At 40.2% G+C, this 17,150-nt stretch overlaps 1 pseudogene across 1 annotated transcript; it reads left to right on the top strand.

The window, feature by feature from the left end:
• The first annotated feature begins 1,284 nt into the window (after positions 1 to 1,284).
• On the top strand, positions 1,285 to 14,516 carry LOC311500949 (annotated as a pseudogene). The gene is made up of 12 exons (XR_014699995.1): positions 1,285 to 1,741; positions 3,109 to 3,387; positions 3,884 to 4,183; positions 4,405 to 4,518; positions 4,607 to 4,624; positions 4,721 to 4,755; positions 5,960 to 6,060; positions 9,288 to 9,589; positions 12,762 to 13,040; positions 13,416 to 13,718; positions 13,927 to 14,046; positions 14,458 to 14,516. The product of XR_014699995.1 is annotated as an uncharacterized misc_RNA (transcript).
• Positions 14,517 to 17,150: the final 2,634 nt, after the last annotated feature.

Raw genomic sequence — 17,150 nt, 5'->3', positions numbered from 1 at the left:
AATCATTTTTTAAGCGAAAGTTTGACACCATTGGACGACATGCAGCGTTGCGTTCAGGTGCAACTCCAAAAAGGAGGACAAATAAGCGTCCGGACAAGGCATTTAAATTCCGGACTGTCCGGCATAAATCCGGACGTATGGCCACCCTAAAATAAAAAATGAATACATAGCTGGGGGTTTAAGGGAGTGGGAAACACATTTCTGTGACCAGAATTTAAGTATATATAATTGTCAAAGTGGGTGAAAAGATATGTTTACCATTTCGGACAGTGCCCCCACTTAGCTACTGTCTTTATCCACTAGGTATAGTCACACAGCTGAGTTCATAAGCTTTCTAGAACACTTTGTCCTATGTCCCTTTTGATGCAGAAGTACAACCCTTCAAAAAAGGTCAATAGTTCAAAGACAGCTTTGAGACATCCAGATGGAATGTCATTTTAGCAGTGCTTACAACTGTTCCACTATTACATACCATTATAAGAGTATTATATGCCATCTGATAAATATTTAGTCTAAAAATAAATGAGACTGTTGTCATTCAGACATTGTGGACAGATGCTGATCACTCTTGATATATTACACATCCAGAAATCTAAATGATCTGCTTCCATAACCTGTTTAAACTCTTTTACTGAAGATGCAGCTCCACAATCAAAGACGTAAATAAATAAAAAAGAAATATTCAGCATTTTTAAAGGAGGTAAAGATTATTTGATAACTAAATGGAGCTTCAGAGTTTGATTATTGTTGAGGCCTTAACTGTAAATGACAGGAATCAGAGTGAAATCTGGAGCAATGGTGACGTTAGAAACAGAAATCATTGCATATGATAACACAAGTATAATACGTGTTATTTTACCACTGCAGCTGGTAAACAGAAAAAGGTATTATTGTCAGACAGTCACACTTGAAGAATCTTATGTTGGATGAAATCCCATCATTTTTAAATTAAATAGAATAGAATGGACTCCTCTGACTTGCAGGTTACTTGAATTTTTACATTTCTTGTATCTCCACTTGTAAATAAAGAAAGTTAAAAAGAAGGAAGAAGGGAGTTGTTAAAATCCAGCTTGAGGGTACACATGACAGGGTTACAAAAATAAGGGTTTATTTCATTAACTTGCTCAGCCAATGGAGGTGTAGAGGGGCGTGACAAAGTACAGAGCAGCTTTACTTTCGGTTCAGTCAACCACACTCTAAGCAGCTCAGTCAGCTGGTGGTTTAATTGTACATCTTTACAAAAATGGGAACAAGATGAAAACTTTATTTCTGTTACTTCTCTTCTTTCATGTTTCATCATCAGGTAAGATCACAATTCTATCCTTCATCATCTTTTCATTGACTTTATTTTTAACTTCACAGTCACAGTTCCGCTTCAACCTCAAAATTTAGTTTCACTTTCTCTACAACTTTATGAGAATCCAGTGTATTCATTTATTTACTGACATTATAAACCTTGTTCGTCCCACAGTGACGCACACCCTGAAAATGTACATCACTGGCTCCTCTGGACTCACAAGCCTACCAGAATATTTTTCTATGACAGTGGTTGATGACATTCAGGTGATTTACTGCGAACGCAGTGACAAGAGTTTAGAGCCGAAACATGACTGGATGAAAAAAGCCTTTGACAACGATCCTGAACAGTTATATTTCTACAGTGAGAGGTGTTTTTCACTGAGTCCTAGCCTGTTACAATCCTGGATTTCCAGTTTGAAGGAGCGCTTCAACCAAAGTGAAGGTACAGTATGTTCTGACCTCAGATCATTATAGATTATAGAATACATGTCCAAACAGAACTGGCTCATTAGTTTGTCTTTACTATAGATGGTACATTGGCATTTTGTGTTTCTCAGTTGATAAGAACAGAAATGATCAAACATTATTTTTACCACTCCTTAAAAATCCATGATAAAAAGGTATATTTTTTACTTCAAGGGGAATGACCGTTTTTACAACCTGGACCTTATTTCTGGCATAAAATATGATCATTTACTCACCCATATAACTTTGGGGTCATGTGGAGTCGTTCGGATGATATTTAGATCCGCGTATATCCATATAGTGGGAGTGAATGGGGCACCGAAACGCAGCCTCTAAATAACGCATTATCTGCCATGAAACTCATTCATTTCACCAATATTTTGTTATGATACACTATGCCCCGTTGGGTCCGGAGTTACCTGTTATCCATTTGCGGACGTGCAGCAGTTTGTTGTTCTTTGGCCAGCTGTTCCTCTCTCTCCCTCCACATCCTCCTTTCAAGGAGCTCCTCATCCGTATACTCTGGCTCAAAATGGTAAGGACGTCCATCATAAACAAAGTCGTTGTCCACAACCTCAGAATCGGAAAAATACTCAGCCATGTTGCAAAAAACTAGCAGTAGCAAATTACAGGTAAACAAGCCGTGCTCAGAGATGACATCATCCAGGTCAGAGGTTAGTAGGTCAATCTACAGACTCTGAATGATGATAACAGGTAACTAGGGACCCAATGGGGAACAGTGTATCATAGCAAAATATTGGTGAAATGAATGAGTTTCGTGGCAGATAATGCGTTATTTAGAGGCTGCGTTTCGGTGCCCCAGTCACTCCCATATATACAAGAACCCTTGAGCAGAGCCCAGCTCTTAGAGGGAGAGGACCCATCATCCCATCCTCTTGACGCCAGCCAAGTACAGGCAGGAAAAAAAGGGTGGGTGAGGTGGCAGACAAGTGAAGGGAAAAGAGAGTATGTTGGTTACAGGCGATACATCAAATTAATTGGATTCTTTTGAGTTTTTATTTTTTAATGGTATAACATTTTTTTGTGGTCAGAGAACTGACCTCTTTTGTCAGGACACAACAAGCTTGAGCAGCAGACAAAGTGACACCAAATGAAGGAAGTCATGTTACTATAATGCAATGTAAATGGTTTACAGCTGCGTAAAGTTTATAAAGTGTTGTTAAATAAAAATTAAAAAATGTTATTAAATGTTAAATGTTATAAAATGTTATTAAAACTAAATGTTTGTGTAGCACAATGCGCCATGAACAATGTTTAAAAATCATCTTTAGATATTTGTTCATGATTGTTTCTTGAAGTCTCTGGTGTCTGTTTGTCTCTCAGGTGTCCACATCTTACAGGTAATGCATGGCTGTGAATGGGACAAAGAGACTGGAGAGGTTACTGGCTTTCTGCAGTACGGCTATAACGGAGAAGACTTCATTTCATTAAATCTGACGACTAAAACATGGGTCGCTCCGAAACCACAGGCTGTCTACACCAAACTAAAATGGAATACTGATACAGCTAGAATGAATTACAATCTGAGGTTGCTCACTCAGACTTTTCCTGCATGGCTGAATATGTATGTGGAGTATGGGAAGAGCACTCTGCTGAGGAAAGGTAGAATCATGTGACCTCATGTAGTTTAGTAGTTTAGTGAACACAGTATTTCTTGTGTACAGCATCTTATTAGTCTTACATGATCTTCTTTCTGGCTGTTATTTCTGCCCTCTGGCCTTTTATTCTTCAGCATCACAGGCAGATTTACATGTTTTGTTAAGATTCAAGTACCTGCACCAACACTTGATGGTAGTCCATGAAATGTGGTACACACATTCAAAGAGGATGAACTGAATCCCTGAGTTTTCATTTAGCACCATCTTCAGGTCAAAGGGTCAGTTTATCCAATACTTAATGACCTCAGATCAGCCTCATGTGTCCTTTGTTCTTTGAGTTAATCCACAAAGACATGCAAACAGGCAGAAATAAGACGGTATTTAATTTGCTTTGATTTTCCATCTTGTGTCTCTTGACTTCTTTCCTTTCCTGTTTGTTCTTTATCATCTTTGTCTACTTCCTCCTCTCTCTCACCTCCCTACATTCTCTCTCTCTCCAGACCTCCCCTCAGTGTCTCTCCTCCAGAAGACTCCCTCCTCTCCAGTCAGCTGCCACGCTACAGGTTTCTACCCTGACAGAGCCATGATGTTCTGGAGGAAAGATGGAGAGGAGATTCATGAAGGAGTGGAACATGGAGAGATCCTCCCCAACCATGATGGATCCTTCCAGATGAATGTTGACCTGGACATTTCATCAGTCTCAGCTGAAGACTGGAGGAGGTACGACTGTGTGTTTCATCTCTCTGGTGAGGAGGACATCATCACCCAACTGAATAAAACGGAGATCAGAACCAACAGAGGTAAGAGTGACTGTGGTTTGTTGGATATTTCAGGCCTTGTCCTGCAGGTTAGTTGGTAATTTATCTAACCGGACTGTAATGAGGCTTTGAGCCACAGAAAATGTTAGAAGAAGAGTTTTATTTTATACAGATTGAAAGTAAATGAGGTGGAATGTACCTCTGTTCTAACCTTCTTTATGTGGACTGTTCTTAATCTTTTGTCATTGTTCTTTGTTCAACAGAGAAGTCCAGTAACATGACCACCACCACCACCATCATCATCATCACTGCAGTGGTTGTTCTTGTTGTCGTCTTTGCAGCAGCTGCTGGATTCATGGTTCATAAAAAGAAACAAGGTGAGCTACTTTGAGTTAGTATTTGAGCTGAATCCTACAATTTGAAGCATCCAGCATTAAAATGACCTGTCTTTACTTTTCATTTCAGACCAAAAGGCTCCACCTGGTAAGTAAAACTGATTTTATTCTGTTTCAACTGATCTAACAAACTGTTTCTGATTTCTCCAGACTATGAGTTGACCTTTAACTCTGTTTGTTTCAGACCTTACAGATAGTGAAGACAGCTCTGAGCTCTCTGTGAGACTGAATCCAGGCTGACAGTCATGTTTGGATATTATTTGGGATCCTCTTCACTAAATCGATGTCAAAGTTGTTGAATAGATTTGTTCTATTTTAGAGTTGACTATAACGTATGAAGCCTAGTGGAACCAGGTAGTGATGGTGGTTTAATTACTGAGCAGGAAATCACATTCACATGAAGTTACCTTCTGAGCCAGTGTCCCCACTGTGGGATAAACATGTTAATGGGTGTAGCTAGTGATGGCCCTCTGACACCCGAAGCTCCGACACATGCGCGGTAGCTCATGAAGCGATTGTCTCGAACCACCGTACTGAGGCGTGGTTCGGTCACGTGACTAGTGACGTTTGAACCACTTGAGTGACATTCGAAGCAGTTCAAGTACTTCAGCGGGCAACCGAATCATCCGATGGGTTCAGTTTGTCATGTGAATCATCCAGAGCACAGGTGTAAAACTGAACCGTGAAAGGGCCACCGTGGCTGCAGGTTTTCATTCCAACCATGCAGCAGCACACCTGACTTGGCTCAATCAATCAACTGAACTGCCTTCACGCAGTCATTTCAGGTGTCCTCTTGCTTGATTGGAACAAAAACTTGCCAGCCACACCCACTGCATGGGTGCTGCATGGTTGGAATGAAAACCTGCAGCCACAGTGGCCCTTTCACAGATCAGTTTGACACCCCTGATCTAGAGGGATAGAGTGTGTTCAGGGATATCCAGGATATCCTATCCTTATTTAGTGGTGTTCATTTGAATGTTTCTTTGCAGAGTAGGTTGGTTTGTTGCTGTTGTTGGTGTTAGTTGTAGATTGTAGATGGTAAGGTACTGAGAGAAATAGATAAAATAGTTACATAGTTAGATAACACTAGATTGGTAGATAGACATAGTTACATAAACGGCACCATTTAAATGGTTCATTACATGATATAGCTACGTGAAGAGTATAGGGTTACAATCCGACATGCCAAATAGGAAACATGGTCTTCAATAACTAGTATCCTTATCATTATGATTATTATTATTATTTTAATCCATTTGAAACCATACAGTAGTCTAGACTCTAGAGCAATCAAACATAAATTTGCTATACAATCCTACTGTCACTGAGACTCTGAGTCAGAAGTGCGTGTGTAACCCGCATAAAAAATCAGGTCACCAATCCTGTGTATGTCATTTAGACAGTATTATTGTATTTCCTGTAGGGGGCAGTGTTCCCCGTGAAGGTCAGTTATTGCGGGAAGTCTGCACCTGTGTGCAACGCCACTTCCTGTAAAAACGTGAAGGATACGCTGAGAGGTAGACGGTGGAAATAAGGCTAAGCAGACAGCAGCAGATAGAGAGCATTAGCGGATAACTGGAAACAGACATCTGTAAGCAGAGCCCAGTAGTCACAGACAGGTCCAGCTTCGTATCGGTAAGCTGTGAGCCGAGGAGGATTACCTTTATACTTGATGACACTCTGGTGAGTTAGCGGATTGTTAGCTGGCTGTTAGCTAGCTGCTCTGAAGGAAAAAGGCATATATTGTGTTATTAAATTAGTATATCCTGGTCTATAATGTTCGTAATATATTGTCCAGTGTTTACCATGACTTTTGTGCACTTTATATTGTAATTTTAAGCTTGAGAATAGATCGCTAGTTTTAATGCTAACGCGAATCGCGACCATGATATGCTAGTTGCTAGCAAACGCTAGCGATTAGCTAGCTAATTGTTTGTTATATTTAGCTCTTGCTAATGGCTACGTTAAAGCTAAGTTACATATTTTGTATTGAGAAGATGTATTTCATTTATTTTTATGCTGTATGAATTCCTCATTTTGTGCTTTTAGCCACTACAATGGTTTACAGTGCCACTAAGGTGTGGTATATTTCATTTGTGGTTGAAAAAATTACATAAATTGGGTATAAAAACTGTAATTCGTTTTGTGCTAAAAAGTTAAATATTAAAAAGGTGAATTAAATAGCTAAAATTGATGATTTAAGTCAAATAGAGGTTGAAAGAGATACATAAATTATGTGTTTGTTAAAAAATAGTACTGTTGTGTGTGGTAATTCATAAACAATCGGTTACATTTATGGTTAAAACTAATTGTTATAATTCATAATAGTTAATTTTTGCTTGGTGATACACATCATGCATAGAACTGAGAAAGATGTTGAGATCTGATGAGAAGTAGACAGAATCAGATGAAGAATCTCACTCACTTTCTGTGTAGGTTGCTTTTTTTTTTTTGTACTGCTAGTAGGGCTTTGGCTTTTGCCCAAAAATCATATTCGAAGTTCGTTTGTTTATTAATATTAAAATTCGAAAATATTCGAATATTTATTAATTATATTTTGACCATTAAATGTCTTCAGTTCTATATGTTCTGTCCACCAGAGGGCAGTGTATCAGTCAATGTTAATAGACTACGTGCACGAAAGGCTGAGTATTTATTATTATTTATTTTTTTATTTTTTTATGCGTGTTAAAATTTTTATTATTAATCAAACAAGATATGCAGTGTCGGAATGAAGATGTAACGAGCAGAATAACGAAGTTCGGAGTCAAAGCCCTAACTGCTAGTCTGATCAACTGTCAGAGAAAGAGAAATAGAAAGAGACGACTTAGATGGCGAGCCCAGCCCAGCGATTCTGAGAGAGAGAGAGAGAGTTGGAGATGCGGCGTGGCCAGCCGCAGAACCTTCCTTGACGACTCCAGATCATCTGAATTACAAATTCAGAGAACAGATAAGACACACACACACACCTCACCTACCTGGATAATAGAACTGAGGACGCAATAAGTGAGTGGACATAAAAAACATAAACATCTGGATTCCTTTTCATAAGTGAACTCACCAGAGCTGTGACTTCAACGGACTCTTGTTTTGTTTTATTTTTCTGGCGCCTTATTATTTTGATAAATGTACAGCCAAGCTGTCACTGTCAACTGTTGTGTGTTGACATTAAAGTGTCACCTTTTCATAAACTAACACACACTCCTCTTTGAGTAATTTCCTGGTGTAACTCCTACCGGACCTAGAGTGATGTGAGTATCTCTAACCTAACAGTTTGGACCAAAGGTGCTACACGTGTATAGTTTTGGTTCGGACAAATCACATGTTTTATGACGTATGACCCATTTCACTGCTTCATTCAGAAACCCTGTCACTGGTTTGGTTGTCTTGGCTCTTCGGGAGAGATGAGATGAGTCTTCAAAAGCAAGAGAGATTTGGTTTGACAGTGTTGCATCAGTACAAATATACTCTAACGCTACTAAACCATGATACCAAGAGCGAGTGCTGTAACATAAACATTGGTGTAAATTAGCGAAGGTTCATAGAGTGTAGTAGTGAAGTAAAGCAAACGGTCCAATGACAGTAGAGTTCACGAATGGGGCTAGTGGTACATTGATAAAACAAAGGTCTTTCATTAGTGAAGCAAGGGTTCGATTCCCATTGATTACTTTTTATGTATTTTATTGTTATATGTATATAATTTATTTATTATCGCCTTTAAACCACATATCCATGTAGTGTAGTCGAATAGGAATGTACATAGCAAATCAAGTCCCACACAAGCGTGGACCAGGACACGTCTCGATGGTACTACATTTTATTGTCCACTAGATGTCCTAATAGAGCACTGTGTCATTGAAGCTTCGATTAATGAACCTTTTTTTTTTAATCACGTAGCCTCAGTTGGCCATCACTAGACGTCGTAATCGAGCAATGTGTCGCTGAAGCCTCAAGTAAGGAACCATTACTACCCAGGAACACAAGGAACTGAACAGGAACACAAGGGAACATACACACTGGTGAATTCCCAGACGAACTGACAGAGAACAAAAGGAATGGCAGGACTATTATGTAGCCACATTGGCAGAGGGGTTAACGAGACACAGGTGAAACTAATGAGGGCGGAGCCACAAGGAGAAACCAATCCAACAATTAAAAGGGGAAAACACAGGAAGTGAAACAAGACAAGAAACAACAAGGAACAACTTTACAAAAAAAAAAAAAAAAAACAGGAAAAGCCAAACAAAACAATATAAAAAGTTTATATTTATATAAATATAAAAAGAGTCACAAAAAATATTTAAAATCCAAAACAATGAAATTGAATGTGTGATAACAATAACTCCACGATACATATTTCTACACAAGTACAAATGTTTTTCCAAGAATCATTTTTTTTTATAATTAGCTTATATGCGTTCTAAGTGATTGTGTAGAATTTGCAGACAGTTTTCTCTGTTACATACATCCTCACCAGCTTACAGCTACAGCAGCAATGGCCCCAAACCCTTGAATGGGCCACATTACACATATGAGCGTGTAAAACTTTTTATTTTGGTGAATTACGTTCACATTCTTTATCATCTTTTCTTTAAACTCTTTCCACTCGATCTTGCATGTTGCTCTGAGCCATGGCTTTAACCGCTCTGCAACAGCTGACGTTTTACCGGACTCCTTCTTCAATCAAATGATAGCCTAAGTCCATATTTTAATTTAGTATTATTATGTAATTCTTATTATTTAATTATCAGTGACATTATATTTGTTGTTTGTTCCACGGTGAAACACTCACTGAAGTATTACACTACTGGATCCTCTGGAGTCCCAAACCTTCCAGAGTTTATGATTGTTACACTGACTGATGACATCCTGGTGGGATACTGTGACAGCAACAAGATATTAGAACCAAGACAAGACTGGATGAAAACATTACTCGGTGACAATCCTCAAGTCTGGAAATGGCACACTCAGCAGTGTTTTGAGATTCAACCACACCTCTTTAAAATGAGGATGAACAGTTTGATCCAGAGCTTCAACCACAGTGAAAGTACAGGTAGGCCTACATATTCCAGGTTTTCTAAACAGTTAGTTCAGGAAGGACATTTCTCTCCACCAGACATTTAGAACTGGAGGAGCTTCTTGGATGAAATATTTCCATTTGACATCCCATGTCCTGGATGACTGAGAACCTTCACATTCAACAGTGGTCACCAGCAGATGGTTACCATTTATCAGTTCAGCAGTCTTGGATGTAAAGACAACTACTTTAGTATACATGACAAATTAATCATCTGATCTAATTTAGGAACCCCCAGTGCTCAGCTCTGGTTAGGGGTGCAACGGATCAAAAAACTCACGGTTCAGATCGTTTCGCGGATCAGAAGTCACGGATCGGATAGTTTTTCGGATCAGCAAAAAAAAAAAAAGTACACATAAATACACATAAGTTTTGTCTTTTTGTTTATTAACACTTAAATTATTAAATTAAACTATATAAAATCAACTTAAAGTGCACAAGGCATGATATCTTCTTTTTAACATAATTAATGAAAAACAACTTAAAGTGCAACATAAAAAGGCATATCTCGCGTTTTCGCTCCTGTCAGTGAAACACCGGCGTGAGGTCGCTTCAAATGCGTGGCCATGCTTGATGTGCTTCCACTGTCATATGGCTACACACCGTCACGGTTTTATCCACTAACCTCTTTCCTTCATCATTATATTTGACAGGGAAGCCAAAATGCTCCCATACAGGGGATTTAAATTACGCGGGGCGTTCAAGCTCCTCCGTTCCTCCGCTCGCCGTGACCACGCTGTGTGTGGACTGAACATGCGCACAGCTTTTATTTATTTTTTTCATAAATCAATCTGCGGATCACGTGTGTTCCGAACCGAAGATGTTGATCCGAACGGATCACGGATCAATGATGATCCGTTGCACCACTAGCTCTGGTGTGTGCTCTTACTCACTCAAGCTAGAACGTCTAGATGTGTAGAAACACTTTGAGTAGTAGGCTACCAATCAGTAATAATAATAATAATAATAATACATTTTATGTATAGGCGCCTTTCACAATACTCAAGGTCACCGTACAAAATTGTTTAAAATAAAACACAATTAAAGTACACACAAGCATATATATAAATAGATAGAATGGGAGATAGAAGTGAGACTATGGAATGGAGTAGGCCTGTCTGAATAAATAAGTTTTGAGCTGAGAATTGAAGGTGGTGACTGAGTGTGAATTTTTATAAGTGTTGGGTGATATTGTTAATGTGAAAATGGAAAGAAAGAGTGCTGTCAAGGATGACACCTAGACTCTTAACCTGGGGAGAGGGGGAGACTGGGGAATTGTCAATTTGAATGGAGAAGTTATTTATATTAGATAGGGTGGATTTGGTGCCAATGAGAAGAATTTCAGTTTTACTACTGTTGAGTTTGAGGAAGTTGGTGGAGAACCAGGTTCTGATTTTCCTGAATACAGTCCAAGAGGTAAGTGGGTGGAAAGGTGGAGCTGGGTTTGGTGGACAAGTAGAGCTGGGTGTCATCCGCATAACAGTGGAAATTAATATTATACCTATGAAATATCTGGCCAAGGGGGATGAGGTAGATGATGAATAAAATGGGCCCAAGAACAGAGCCTTGGGGAACAAAGGGGGGATGGGCGGGATGTAAATGTTTTTAAGTGAATGAATTGAGTGCAGCCAGAGAGATATGAGATGAACCAATCGAGAGATGTGTCAGAGATACCAGTGGAGGCTAGTCTATGGATGAGAATGGAGTGGGAGATAGTGTCAAATGCTGCAATTAGATAAAGGAAAATGAGGATTGAAAGGAGTCCTGAATCAGCAGCCATAAGGATTTTATAGTATATTATAGTAGGAGATGGTCCATTCAGTTGAATGACCAGAGATTCAAATGACTGGTGGGCTGGGATGGAGACCGACAAGACTTTCCATTTCTTTTGGTGAATTACCACGATAGAGGAGATAGAGTCATTAGTATAGATTAGTCAGCGACCTGTGTATTTTTGCCGAGGTGTGCCACTGAGAGAGAGAGAGAGTGGGCAGCGGGAGAGATGGGAAAGCCGGGCCTGGCAGCGGGGAGTGGAGGCACAGCAGAGGGGCCTCCAGACTCCAGGGCAAAAGATGATGGCGGCAAAGCAGCGTCCTGCTCCTGCTCCTCTAAGCTGGAAAACATGTTTGACGTGGACAACTTGGATGGGGGCGATTGAGGAGTTTTCCACCATGTCTCCCCCTGCTGGCAACGGTCCATTCACCAGGGGTAGAGGTTGGTCCCAGTAGAACCTTTGGCTTGGCTCCTAGGTGATCCCAGTGGTCAGCAGAGACATCAGTGGTAGTGGTGGGGACGGTCTTACCAAGTTCTTCAGTAGATAGAGGAGCAGACTTCTTGCCCAGGACGACAACAGAGTCATTTGAGACTGACAATGCAGTCGCGCCAGGATACATGGAGTCCATGAATTCTGCTTAATTTATGATTTGATGTAAAGCAGAGATTCTGCCTTCCAGCTCAGAGATGGTGTTTGATTTGTGGAGACAACTATTGCATCCTGGAGATGAGGTGAGTGGCGGTATGACTCGTCCAGAGGTGGAGGGTTCTGGGGAAGAAGATACAGCTGTGGCAAGTATGGAGGTCTTTGGTGCTATAGAGTGAAGTAGCAACATACTCTACTGCAGGCTAGCAGTGAGTACCAGTGGAGTGTAAGAGGGATAAGCACTTACCGGCAGAGGCCCATTTCTGGGCCTGCTGCGTTGATTCAGCTTCGGTAGGTGGATCAGATGGTTACAGTTGTAGTTCCTCCCAGCCGATGCTGAAATGTTGATGGTGCAAATTTGCTAAGTGTTGTCAGTTAGTCTGGGTGCTGATGCTAATAGGCTGAGCCGCCGAACAGCGCAGGTAGTATCAAACAGTGAATGCAGGTTAAACAGCTAGCGATTTCTGCGATTCCGGCAGAGCTGTGATAGTGAACTAAACGAAAAGTAAAATCCACTAGAAACACCTTCAATTTGTGGGTCAAAAACAGCTAAAACGGTCTCAGGACGCGATAACGATCCGGCATGCAGCACAAACACTTCAACCCGGGAGTACATTGTACTGCAGCGTCTGCATACCAGTGCATCACACAATGCATAATCATTTAAAATCATCTTAAGATATTTGTACATCACTGTTCATTGTAATCTCTGTTGTCTCTCTCTCTCAGGTGTTCACATTTTACAGAGGATAGAAGGCTGTGAATGGGATGAAACGACTGGAGAGTTTACTGGTTTTTCACGGTATGGTTATGATGGAGAAGACTTCATTGAACTGGATCTGAAGACATTGATGTGGACCATTCTGAAAGCAGAGGCTGACTTCACCAAACAGATATGGGACGCTGATACAGTTACGATAAAACAAATTGAGCAGTTCCTCACTCAAATTTAGCCTCAGTGGCTGAAGCTAAGTTTGAAGTATGGGAATAACTCTCTGCTGAGAACAGGTAGAGTCACATGACCTGATGTAGTTTGGTGAACACTATACTGTTTATTGTATATTTGTTGTGTTATCAGTTCAATGAGTCTGACTCTTTTTGATTGTCTTCTGTCAAAGATAGAGAGATGTTTGGATTTAAATCAGTGCTGAAGCTATGATAAACTGTTCAATATATCCTTAAATATACTATATGACCATAGATCAGCCTCATCTGTACTTTGTAGTTGAGGTTTATAAGCAAAGATTAACAAACTTGAACATGCTTGTATTATCATTATCATGTCAGCCAATATATAGTATGTCTGCAATTCATTCTTTTATATTTACCTGATTGATTTCTTCATCTTTGTTTCACCTTCCTCCTCTTTCTCTCTCTCTCCAGTTCTCCCCTCAGTGTCTCTCCTCCAGAAGACTCCCTCCTCTCCAGTCAGCTGCCACGCTACAGGTTTCTACCCTGACAGAGCCATGATGTTCTGGAGGAAAGATGGAGAGGAGATTCATGAAGGAGTGGAACATGGAGAGATCCTCCCCAACCATGATGGATCCTTCCAGATGAATGTTGACCTGAACATTTCATCAGTCTCACCTGAAGACTGGAGGAGGTACGACTGTGTGTTTCATCTCTCTGGTGTGGAGGACGACATCATCACCAAACTGGATGAAGAGGAGATCAGAACCAACAGAGGTAAGAGTGACTGTGGTTTGTTGGATATTTATTAGTTTTTCCTGCATCTCAGTTTGTCATTTAACTACTAATTAAATCACTTAAATCACTCGCGTATGCTATGCTGTGGAGTAGAGGTTAGAGGCGCATCACATTGATGAATGTACCTCTGTTCTAACCTTCTTTATCTGGACTGTTCTTAATCTTTAGTTTGTTCTTTGTTCAACAGAGAAGTCCAGTAACATGACCACCACCACCATCATCATCATCATCATCATCACTGCAGTGGTTGTTCTTGTTCTCATCTTTGCAGCAGCTGCTGGATTCATGGTTCATAAAAAGAAACAAGGTGAGCTACTTTGATTTAGTCTTTGAGTTGAATCCTACAATTTGAAGCATCCAGCAGTAAAAGCTGAGTAAGTCTCAGAGTCAGGAGAAGTCAGGAGAACATGACTATACTATGATGATGAGGGAGAGAAGTGATGAAGAAAGAAACAAAGTGAGAACTAAACAGAAGAGCAGAGTGGATTTATTCTTCAGGTTGAGTGAGTAGAAGAGGATCATATTCACTGGAGATAAGATGATGAAAGATATTCTGACATTAACAACTGGAACTGAAATGACCTCTCTTTACTTTTCATTTCAGACCAAAAGGCTCCACCTGGTAAGTAAAACTGATTTTATTCTGTTTCAACTGATCTAACAAACTGTTGATGATTTCTCCAGACTATGAGTTGACCTTTAACTCTGTTTGTTTCAGACCTTACAGATAGTGAAGACAGCTCTGAGCTCTCTGAGAGACTGAATCCAGAAACCTGATTGACAAAGAAAAAACAACAAAAACAAAAAACAGGACTGACCTCATGGGATGAAAAAGTGAAGTAGCATTAAAACAGTGTTCTCGATCATTTTAATGGAAGGTTTAATGGAATAATGTGCTTTTAAGGAGTGTACGTATATAACCTCAGTGTTTTTGTTACATTTATGTAGTAATTATTTATGTTTTAATTATTATTATACAGCTGGGATAGGCTCCAGCAGACCCCCCCCCACACACACCCCCCCCCCCACACACCCGACCCTTAACAGGAATAAGCGGATACAGAAGATAAATGAATGAATGAATGAATTATTATTTTTGTCTTGGCATTAAGAACTTATTTTTCTGCATTGTCATGGATTTTTATTTTCATCAGTTTATGGTGAAAAAAACACCAAAGTTTAAGCAACAAGTTAGCTGAGTATGGTTCTATTTTATTATACTGTCTAATATTTATTATCTTGTGTCTCTCTTTCTGTATTTAAATGTGTATGTTGCACCAGTTCACTTAACAGTTTAAATTAAATTGAATTCAACTGTGCGTTCATGTTCAAATCTTTCTTCACATTCAAAGTACATTACATACTCCTATGTTTGACTGAGCAAGCAAATGTATTCACATGAAGTTCCCTGTTAAACCAGGTGGATCAGCTGATGGAGTTTAGTCTGCACAGATACCGTGTACATGTAGGTGTAATGAGGCCAAGGCAAGCAGCAGACCTCATATGGGATGAAATCACCTCGGTATGGTGACGTCACCACCAGCCGCCTTCGTCAGCTGCACCTGTGGCTGAAGGAGTACTGCCTGACCAGAAGTATCCCATGTGTTGACAGTTTTGCAGCTTTTTTAAACAGGCCTCACGTCTTTAAACGGGACGGCCTCCACCCAAATCAGGAGGGCTCACGGCTTTTATCAGTTAACATCAACCTGACTGTCCAGTCCTGCACCTCAGCCACCTCCTGACTCACCGTTAGATCATGTGTACACAGACCCTCTGCCCCTCACTCACCCCGAACACACATTACACCCACACCATATACACCTCTCCATCAGTAGGCCTCTCTCTGCCACCAGAATCTCAGGACATTCACGCCATCAAAACCATCATTACACGGAGACAGTTGAAACTCAGCAATGTTTTTAGACCCTAAGGTGTTTTTAACATTCCTATAAAATACCATGATAAGCTCACGTTCAGCACAGACATCAAAATGGCTGTGCTGAATGTGAGCTCTCTTTTAAACAAATCTTTTATCATAAATGATTTATTTTAGATAAAAACTTAAGACAGTATTCTCCTGACAGAGACGTGGCTTGGCACCGATGCACCTGTTGTTCTCACTGAGGCTTCCCCACCAGATTTTAACTTTCTATTTTCTGCTGGGGGTGGGGGCAAAAAAGGGGGAGGAACTGCATCTATATCAAGAACCACAATGTCCTCAAATGAAGTTCCTTTTAACAGCTACTCATCATTTGAACATCATGCCTTTGTTTTTAGCAGCCCTCCTACTCTTTGCATAACAGTCTACAGGCCACCCCAGTACTCCACCTCTTTTATCAGTGAATTTTCAGATTTTTTTATCAGTCATTCACACAACCTACAACAGGATTTTAATAACTGGTGATTTTAACCTACACGTAGACAACACCTCAGACCCAGTACCCAGAAAAATTTTAAACCTCTTAAACTGTTTTTAAGAGATTTTAAACAGCATGTCACACAGCCGACCCACAGCAAGGGGCACACCCTGGACCAGGTCATAACCTATGGCCTGCTCCGTGGGTGTGTCCTCTGTTGTGGACTTGGCTGTGTCTGACCACTACTGTGTGTTTTTTAACATCACCAGTTTTAACCAGCAGGAGGCCCCGGTGAGAACGCTGAGGAAACGCTACCTAACTTCTGAAGTGGCTGCAAATTTTATCCAGATTTTACACAGCACTCCTGCAGAGATTTTACCAGCACCTTGTGATTTTATCATTGGCAGTTTTAATAACAATCTGAAATCACCGCTGGAGTCAGTGGCTCCTCTTTTAACAAAGACAATTAAGACAAAAGCTACACCCCCGTGGAGAACTGAGGAGATAAAGCAATTGAAAAGAGACTGCAGGAGTGCTGAAAGGAGATGGAGAAAATCAAAACTAACAGTCCACCATGAAATTTCACACCAACAACACAAATTTACAATAACGCAATCAAACTGGCAAGAATTTCCCATTTCAAAAAACTTATCACCGACCACAAAAACAATCCTAAATTCCTCTTCTCCGCCACTGATGTTTTAACAAACAGTAATTTTAACAAGTCCCACAAAACAATATCAGATACCCTCTGTGAGGACTTTGCAGACCACTTCAGAGGTAAAACTGATGATATCAGATCCAGTCTTTTATCTCAACAGATTTTAACTGTCGCCACACCTGGATCTTTGATGGTTGATGCAAGGACACTTGGTCGAGTTTTCTCCCAGGTAAACCCTACAGCCTGCCTCTAAGATCCAATTCCCACATCGTTTTTTAAAAGCTTTTAAACATTGTGAATTGCTCTTCTTCAGACAGGAATCTTCCCCACCTCCTTTAAAATGGCAGTGGCGAAGAAGAGCAATTTAGACCCCAGCATTCTTAACTAGAAAAT

This window comes from Chelon labrosus (assembly GCF_963514085.1).
Source record: "Chelon labrosus genome assembly, chromosome: 16".
Lineage (NCBI taxonomy): Eukaryota > Metazoa > Chordata > Actinopteri > Mugiliformes > Mugilidae > Chelon > Chelon labrosus.
Note: the sequence above shows the minus strand (reverse complement) of the source record. Positions and strands in the feature narration are given on the sequence as shown.